Source organism: Gossypium hirsutum, chromosome A01 (assembly GCF_007990345.1).
Source record: "Gossypium hirsutum isolate 1008001.06 chromosome A01, Gossypium_hirsutum_v2.1, whole genome shotgun sequence".
Taxonomy (NCBI): Eukaryota; Viridiplantae; Streptophyta; class Magnoliopsida; order Malvales; family Malvaceae; genus Gossypium; species Gossypium hirsutum.
Window position 1 is genome coordinate 101,518,994 of NC_053424.1, and position 10,060 is coordinate 101,529,053.

At 38.9% G+C, this 10,060-nt stretch overlaps 1 non-coding gene across 1 annotated transcript; it reads left to right on the top strand.

The window, feature by feature from the left end:
• Positions 1 to 6,464: 6,464 nt before the first annotated feature.
• On the top strand, positions 6,465 to 6,570 carry LOC121207612 (small nucleolar RNA R71). Its single transcript, XR_005902713.1, has one exon. It is a non-coding gene; the product is annotated as a small nucleolar RNA R71 (small nucleolar RNA).
• The last annotated feature ends 3,490 nt before the right edge of the window (positions 6,571 to 10,060 follow it).

Consider the following 10,060-nt stretch of genomic DNA (forward strand, 5'->3'; position numbering starts at 1 on the left):
TAAAATACAACTCTTTGAAAAAGGGACACGCCCTTGTGCCACGACCGTGTGACGTGATTACCAGGCTGTGTTCGATCCGTTGAATTGCACACGGCCATGTAGGCTCAATGGCTAGGTCGTGTGAATCGTGAAAACCTTGGTCGACACCACCGAAGGCCACGGGCATGTGAGATGCCCGTGTGGCAAGGCTTAGGCCGTGTCATCTTCTCGATTTGGTCCATTTTTGTCCCTTTTTAGCTCGTTTTTGACTCCTTTCGACTCTTGGTGCTCTCCTGAGTACAAAATATGAAATAACCAGATTAAGAGCACCAAAATCCACAAATCTAGTAATAAACATCCATAAATATGCTAAGTATTTGGGGTATAGATATGTATAATTTGGCGTTTATCAAATACCCCCACACTTAAGCATTTGCTTTTCCTCAAGCAAATATCTCATTTACTGCTAGAATTCATTCTTCTCAATCACATAATCATTACTAATAATGTTACAGGTTATTCCACAGAAAATCATTCAGTGAGAATTCAACTATAGGGGCATTAAAAGCCTCAAACAATCTAAATCGAATATTTTGATAATAAAATCATAGGTAATCTCTTTCCTCTAAGCAATTAACTTTAGTCCTAAATATACAAGAGATGACATCCTCACTAAAGATTCACTCAAATCACTCAAAGTGTTTAAGGTTAAAGATTAAGCACTCGATTATCTAACATGGAAAGTTATTACCATAAGCTTGCATGAAAATCAAATCTCCACCACTTGTAAATGATATGATACACTAATCAAAAGGTCTTTGCATGGTTGTAACGGGGTTTAGGTTACAGGTATGGATACAAGCTGAAGTGACAAAGGTTAAAATCGAGATAATTTCAATATATTACCCCACTATCAAAAACTTAATTACTGAACCACAAACAAATATCTAGAACTATTTTACATGAGTTCATGACAACTTTAGCTTGCTGAGAATTACAATATAATACTGATTTTTTTTAACTCAAGTCGATACAATATAGAAATCATACTTCATGATTCAGTAACAAAAAATATGGTGAACATAGCGAGGTAACAATATTAAATTCAATCTCAATAAAAAGGGTCAAATTTAGTAGGAGGATTTCAACAATAATGGGTTAATGGGTTAATGATGAGGGTTAATCAATGAAAAAGGGTTAGTAGGCTCAAGGGGTTTCACTAAGGTTTTAATTATGTGGGAAGGCTTTTTTTGGAGTAAATGGGTTAAATCCTAGGTGCCTTTATCATATCAGTATATCAAATCATACGTGTGATCTCGATATGTATAATCGAAGCAAGTTCTAGAATAACAGTTCAATGTTGACTCACTCAAACCACAAAAGAAGTAAGCAAGAAAGAAAGCTATATGCTCAAAAGGCTCAAAATCTCACCAAAAATTTGGGTTTTGGATGTCATTCCTGTATACTTAAGATTTCAAGATAATACCTCAATTTAGGAAAATAATCTAAAAAATTCTAGTTCTCAAAATATCAACTTATCATGCTCGATTCTCTAATGTCCTATAATCAAATAATCATGCATAATTCCCATGGTCTAATTCATGACAAACCAACAATAATTATAGATCAATCAAAATTTATTCGAACAAGATTATGAGAAAACCACTTAAGCACAAGACCAACTTCAGGGACTTGAGAATAATGCAAAAAGTTAGGTTTCATGTTCACCCCCCCCACACACACTTAAGATGTACATTGCCCTCAATGTACAAAGATATATTATTCAAAATAAAGAAAATCATAAGAGGAAAGGAGGTGAAACTCCCTGTTATATGGATGTGGAGCTTGATTTTGAGGATGGAGTGTTCGGGGAAAGTGGTGGCTGCCATTGTTCTTAGCTAGATGAAGAATTTGGGTCGTTGAACATGGCACTTGTGAGGTATTATTTCCCTTTTGTTTCTTCATTCCGTAAAATATTCCTAGCAACTTTGCTTGGAAGTCTGTAGAATCATGAAGAGTTTATTAAGAGCTGGTGTGGAAGAGAGCGTAGTGGAATTACTTGTTAGAAATACCAGAAAATGGAAAAAGTAAAATTTACTAATATAGATATGTCTTTCAAAATAAAATAATAAAATTGAAATGAAAATAAAAATCAAAAGAAAAATAAAAATAAAAATAAAATAAAATAAAAATAAGAATAAATAATTAAAAAAATAGGAGGAGTCAATGATCCTCGTCAGTGGGACCCTCAGGTGGTGGTGCTGGAGTGGCGATGTGAAAGTGTTGGCACAGTTGCTGCATCATGGCCTGCATATCGTCCATCTATTGGTCCCGTCGCCAATCTCGCTCGTGGATCATCTCGAATTGTGTAGTGCAATACTGCTCGAAATGGGCGAGTCGGTCGGAAAGGTGTGCCAATGAAGCAACCGCATGAGCTGGTCATTCCCTAGGTGGTGTGGTAGAAGGCTCCTCATGCTGTGGGGGAACATCATCAGGGATGTCCTCAAGATCCTCCTCATCAATGGCATGCGAGAGACAGTACTGAGGAGGATCGATCCCACGTCGGCGCTCGATCATTCTCATGTGTAACATAGTCGTGATGCCCAGTAGGGACATCTGACCTATCAAGGTAAGCGCTGATGACTGGGCCGCAGTGTTGAGGAGGCCGAAGTGTCTGGCAAGGCGCATCACGTAAGGGCCGGTGGAGATCACTCCCTTCCTATGCCGCTCGGTCTGATGGCGAATGGAGAAAGCAATGAAGTATGCTAAGTCGGTCACATGTGCATTCGCCTTGCACCATTAATAGTAGGCGTCATGGATGATAACGACACCGGTGCTCTCTCTCCTTCCGATCAAGGTGTGTGCCAATATGGCATGGAGATATCATAGAGAATGGGGGAGAGCTGAGGCCTTCGAGCGGCTGGGGTTGTAGGTGGAAGAGAGTGGTGCCAAAGCCTTCCAGCACAAGGAGGGGGAGATGTGGTTATTGCGTGGTAGTGCATTCATGTCCTCCTCCTCTAGAAACTCATCAGTGTAAAGTCCTAGAGCAACTCCAAACTCTGGGACACTCATCGAACGAACTAGACCGCCTAATCGGAAGTGAATGGTGCCTGGGTCGTCATTGTTCATCATCACCACCTGTAAATGAAAAGTAGAGCATAATTCTAAAATTAGCTCTAAATAAGTGGGCTCGGTAATAGTGAAGAATCGTTCCCATGGGTCTGTGGATAGGAGGTCACAGATGGCGTCAACGAGTTGGACTTGCTCTACGGTAGCCCAGTCGATGCAGTGACCTGTGGTGATGGGTCGTGCACGTAGTATCTGAAATAGCTCCTCCTACGAAGCTTGTGGAAATTCAAGGATTGGGTGCCGAACTTCAGCTGTAGCACACACCGAGGAAGAACACGGTCCCCTGCATCTCTTTGGGGATAGGACCGCGACCTTATTTCCTCTTGATGATGACATAATGTACCTGAAAATATATGAGCATTGATAGAATCCAAGATACATCGATAGTTAAGCAAAAGGCCCAAAACTAGTATATGCTATTGAGTGGCTTAAATAATTCAAATATAGAAAATTCTAAGGCAAATTCTTTACTTGTCTAAAGTAAAATATTACAATATCTATGTAAAGCATGTAGAACACTAATGTAGCAATACAAATTGGAAAATTAAAGTTGAGAAAGTGAACCAAAGACTTCTGTATGGTGGCACACGGGCGTGTTGATGTCGAGCACGGGCGTGTGACGTGGGGGTATAGCGGTGTGGAGGAAAAATGGAAGGTATAGAGAGGGGAAAGTGGCGATTAATGCAAGGGGAATGGATTTTAGGGTGGTTTGAGGGTTGGGGAAGTGAGAATCTTGGGAATGGTGGTCGAAATAAGGATTAGAGAGTGGGGAAGAGGAGTTTTCGACTAAGGTTTTGAAAGGGGGAAGAAGATGAACAGTGGTTTGTTTATATAGCAGAGGGTCACACGGCCTAGGGCCACGCCCATGTACTTTGAGGGTGAGCCCGTTTTTTTTGAATTTTTCAATTTAGGTTGTGTCCGGCTACTGTCCCACGCCCATGTGTCTTGGGCATGTGTGGCACACTGCCATGTCGCACGGCCGTGCCTAGCTTTGTTTGCTTCTCCCACGCCCGTGTGTTATGGTAGCACGTCCGTTGGTTGTTGTACACGGCACGCTCATGTCGAAGAAATAGAATCGAGCCTTATCCCTAGCACGCCTGTGGGTTTTCATTCCCACGCCCGTGTTTTGAGGAATTCATGTCTTGCTTCAACACGGCCGTATCGTATGGCCGTGTCTCTTCCCCTATTTGGCCACGGCTTTAGGCGTGCCCGTTTGCCTAGCCGTGTGTGCTGAAAAACTTTGCAATTCAAAGATTAAGTTAATTGATTCGAAGTGTGAGAAAATAAAAATAAAGAAATCAAAATATGTTAGTGCTCAGGTTGCCTCTCGAGAAGCGTTTATTTATAGTCTAAGCTCGACTTACCTCTTTGTTGAATGATCATGGTGGTTCGAGGAGTTCATACTCCTCATTCATGTTGTCAATTTTAAAATAAGGTTTTAAACGGGTGTTGTTTACCTTGAAAGTGTCGAACTTGGGATGACTCACCTTCACTGTACCAAATGGAAAAATACTAAGTACCGTAAGAGGGATTTCCTCATTTGGTGTGGTAGTGACAATGTGAGGATCAACGGTATCTAGTAAGAATGTATCACCGACCTGAAGTTGATTAGGAGAGGTATCGGGCTTGTTTTTGTGTAGTTTCGGTTTACCATGTGTGCTCGGTTTGTGTTCTCGCCATTCGTTTAGCTCCTCTCTCCATAGTCTTCGTTCTTCATGGACGTCTTTGTTCTCTTCATTATAATAGCGCACTGTCTCTGTTGTCTTTGTTCGAGGAAGTTCCTGCAAGGACAATTAAATATTAGTTTTATCATCGACAGTTTTTATAGCATTATCTTGAGTCTTAGAGGTTTTGACTGAGTCGCGTGCTTGGAGTGTTACTGCATCGTCACCTGCACGAAGTGTTAGCTCTCCTGTGCCTACATTAATAATGGTTCTGGCAGTTTCTAAAAATGGTTGTCCTAAAATTAAAGGTACCTCGTTATCCTCATCCATATCTAAGACAACGAAGTCTACTGGGTAAATAAATTTATCAATTTTAACGAGAACGTCTTCAATAATACCCTCAGGAAATCTAACTGTTTTGTCAGCCAATTGTATGCTCATCCTAGTCTGTTTGGGTTTACCGAGACCTAGTCGTTTAAACATTTTATATGGCTTAACATTTGTACATGCCCCTAGATCAGCTAAAGCATTATTCACAGATAAACTACCAATTAAGCAAGGAATTGTAAAACTCCCTAGATCTTTCAATTTATTAGGTAGCTCATTCTTTAGAATAGTTGAGCAGACTGTATTGAGTTCCACATGCGATGTAGCGTCTAATTTCCTTTTATTGCTCAGAAGTTCCTTTAAGAATTTTGCTGAGTTGGGCATCTGCGAAAGAACTTCTATAAAGGGTAAGTTAATATGTAATTTCTTTAAGAGTTTGACAAACTTACCGAATTGTTCTTCTGCTCTGTCTTTCGTCATCGCTTTAGGATATGGCACACGAGGTTCATGATTTTTACTTACCTATTTCGGATCATTATTGTTTACCTCTTCTCGTCCTTTGTTCATCGCGTTGTCTTGCTGTATTTCTAGCTCAGGTGTAATGAACCCTCCCGTATCTTGAGTGCTAATTGCATTGAGGTGTTCCCTCGGATTAGGTTCAGTATTTCTTGGTAGGCTACCTTGTGGTTGTTCAGAGATTAGTTTGGACAGCTGGCCTATCTGAGTTTCGAGTCCTTGGATCAATGCTTTTTGATTCTTAAGTGCTGTCTCGGTATTTTGGAAATGGGTTTCTATTATCAAGATGAATTTAGAAAGCATCTCTTCAAGGTTTGCTTTTTTCTCCTGTTGATAAGATGGCTGTTGAAACCTTAAGGATTTTGTGGCTTTGGATTTCCTTGACCTCCATAGGAAAAATTTGGGTGGTTCCTCCAACCTGCATTATAAGTATTACTGTATGGGTTATTTTGAGATCTAAAGTTATTGTTACCTATATAGTTGACTTGTTCCTCTTCGGTTGTGGGATTGAAGGATTGATATTTTGTATGCACACCTCCTCCGCTTGAGTCACACCTCATTACTAGATGTACCTGTGTAGAACCAAGAAAACTATCAATCTTTTTATTGAGAAGTTCTACCTGATTTGAGAGCATGGTGACTGAATCGATGTTATAGATGACGGTTGTTTTCGTTGGCTTTGTCCTCATAACTTGCCAGCGATAGTTATTCAGTGACATCTCCTCTATAAATTCAAAGGCATCTTTCAGTGTTTTATTGTTGATGGTTCCGCCAGCAGCTGCGTCAATCATTTGTCTTGTTCAGGGATTCACACCATTGTAGAACGTTTGAACTTGCAGCCAAAGCGGTAACTCATGGTGAGGGCACCTTCTCAGTAAGTCCTTGTATCTCTCCCATGCATCGTAAAGTGTTTCTAAATCCATCTGCACAAAAGAAGAGATATCATTATGCAATTTAGCCGTTTTAGCTGGCGAAAAATATTTTAGTAAAAATTTCTCGGTCATTTGTTCCCAAGTAGTGGTAGACCCTCGTGGTAACGAGTTCAACCACTGTTTAGCTTTGTTTCTCAGTGAAAAGGGAAATAACTGAAGACGGATGGCATCATCAGAAACACCATTGATTTTGAATGTATCGTAAAATTCAAGAAAATTTGCCAAGTGCGTGTTGGGATCTTTATCCTGCAAACTATCAAACTGAACAAACTGCTCTATCATCTGAATTGTGTTAGGTTTTAGTTCGAAATTATTCGCAGCAATAGCAGGTCTAACTATACTAGACTCGGTTCCTGTTAAAGAAGGTTTAGCATAATCATACATAGTACGTGGAGCAGGATTTTGATTAGCTGCAATTGCAGGAGGCAGCTGATCGCCTGGGTTTTCAGTCATCTCTTCGGTTGGGGGTTGAGTATCGTCTTCTCGCTCGTTCTCCGTGTATCGTAAGCTATGCCTTATTTCTCTTTGATTTTTGTGAATTGTACAATCGATTTCTTCGTCAAAGAGTAATGGTCCTGACGGGTTTCTTCTAGTCATAAACTATAAAAACCTGCCAAGAGAGAGAAAAAGTAAATTAATAAATAATAAAATAAAATAAAATTGCAAAAAAAATAAATGGCTAAAGTAATAAAAATTTAGTATTCCTAATATTTTAGTTCCCCGGCAACGGCGCCAAAAACTTGATCGTGTGATTCGTAACAAGTAATAAATATTTATAATGAAGATCAAACCTAGACTAACTATTATCACGACGAAAAGGCAAGCGCACCTATCGAAAATAGTATAGTAATGGCAAGACCGGGATATCGTACCCAAGGGAACCAAAAGTACTAGTAATAACTATCTTTTTATTATCTAACCTAAAAATAAAAGGGTTTGTTTATTAAACTAATTATCTAAACTAATTAACTAATTTAAATAAAGCAAAGAGAAATTTTGGAAAAAGACTTGAAGAAAAGCAATTGATGAAGACGACACCCAAGGAGGAATCCACCTAGATTTCACTTGTTATCTGACTCTGAACCGAACGATTTATTCACTTGACTTGATCCGTAAGACTCTCTAACCTATGTTATTATCCCTTTCGAGACTAATAACGTCTAACCCTCGGTTGAATTAATCAAAATTTCTTTCTTAATTAAAACCCCTAGGGAAGCAGTAAATCACTCTATGGACTCCAATATTAGGTTTCATTCTAATCCAGAAAAATCTCGTAACCCTATTTCTAGGCGTTCGATCAACTAATTATGTCAAATCTACTCTTAGGCAGGGTCTATTCCTCCTCTGTATAAGCACATCAAATCATGAATTAATACTCGAAATATTAACTCAAGCATTAAGAACACATAATTAAGAACAAATCAAGATTTATCATACAGTTCAGATAATAATAACAAGATCCATTATAGGTTTTATCCCCCTTAGGTATCTAAGGGGTTTAGTTCATAATAAAATGAGAGTACATCTCAAGAGTATGAAAATAACAAAACATCAAGAAAACTCTAAAACCCCTGAAGGAATTCTGAGAGAGATCTTCAGTCTTAGAGTAGCTCTAGCTTTTGATATGGATCGTCTGGCTTTCTTCAAGTAATTCCTTGCGTGTGGTTCTGTATTCCAGAAAAGTTCTAGAAAGAACGGCCTCCTTCTAGGTCACACTTAGGGTGTTTATATAGGCTTTGGATTGGCTTTCTTCCTCCCTAAGTAACCTTTTTCGTGTAAAATACAACTCTTTGAAAAAGGGACACACCCGTGTGCCACGGCCGTGTGACGTGATTACCAAGCTGTGTTTGATCCGTTGAATTGCACGCGGCCGTGTGGGCTCAATGGCCAGGCCATGTGAATCGTGAAAACCTTGGTCGACACCCCCGAAGGCCACAGGCATGTGAGATGCCTGTGTGGCAAGGCTTAGGCCATGTCATCTTCTCGATTTGGTCCGTTTTTGTCCCTTTTTAGCTCGTTTTTGGCTCCTTTCGACTCTGGGTGCTCTCCTGAGTACAAAACATGAAATAACTGAATTAAGAGCACCAAAATCCACAAATCTAGTAATAAACATCCATAAATATGCTAAGTATTTGGTGTATAGATATGTTTAATTTGGCGTTTATCATGTACACTTGCAAATTTTCGTCGTTCCAAAACTAACATTTACAATTTTTACGATTTAATCCTTTTAAGTTTATTAACCATCTAAACTTCAAAATTTCTAAGTTAAACATTAATACAATTTCAATGTAATGCTATAGCCATTAAATAAACATCACAATATTAGCTCACTCGTCAGAATTGTGGTCTGAAACCACCTTTTTTTGACACTACTGAAAACGAGTTGTTACAAAGATGCCTCATTTATGGTGCATAATGTGATGGGTGTTCAGTTAATGGTTATACACTCAAGGTATTCTAGTTAAGTAACTTCCCAATAAGTTATGCTTAAGCTAGAATGATGGTCAAATGTTAAACGATTATTAGTATGTGTGAATGCCTAAGGAATTAGGTTAATTTACTAATTGGATGGAAATTCACGTTCTTACTCATTGGTCAAGGTTGCCCTAAGATGACTTGATTCAATGGGTGTAGGAATTATCATTACAATGACTTTCAAAATTTTTCAAGGTTTAATGTAAGACGCATGCATCATCTTAAAGTGTATCGTAAGTTACAAAATGTTTTCGAATATTTGCTTAATACCAAGATATTAATGAATGAATATTTTATTTTTAGTTCGAAAATGGAACCTACTCCCTTATTAAATATACTCACTGAGAACAAACTTAATGGAAATAACTATAAGGAATGGAAAAGGAACTTGATGATTATCTTAAGCTGTGAGAAACTAAAAAAGTCCTTGATAATAAATGCCCTCTGGCCACTAAAGTTTAGGCTAAAAAATGTTAGGAGGAGTCTGATGAGATAGCTTGTTGCTATATGCTGACAAGCATGACTAGTACCCTTTATAAGCAGCTAGAGAGCTGTAAGACTGCCAAAGCAATTCTAAAAAATCTAGAAGACATGTTCGGACGCCGAGATGCCTTGGCTCGACATCCGACTATTACTAGTTTTATGAATATCCAACAAAAGCCCAACACTCTGATTAAAGATAATATGATTACTCTTATGGGATACATTACCGAGGCCAAAAATAATGAGGTCAATATGGACTAAAACACACAAATTGGAATGGTGTTCAAAAGCTTGTCCAAGGATTTTACAGGATTTCGAGTCGCATATAACATTGGGAATAAGAATTTGACCCTTACACAACTCATGAAGGAACTACAATCCTACGAGTTGATGTTGAATGGCTATCAACCGATCCATAAAGAAGAATCAAACTTAGGTATTTCTTCTTCCTCTAAAGGAAAGGGAAAGTACGCTAAGGGAAACAAGGCTAAGTTCTCTAGGCCACCTCAAGTGGAAAGGAAATTGTAACATCCCGATTTTGGGCCTAATCAG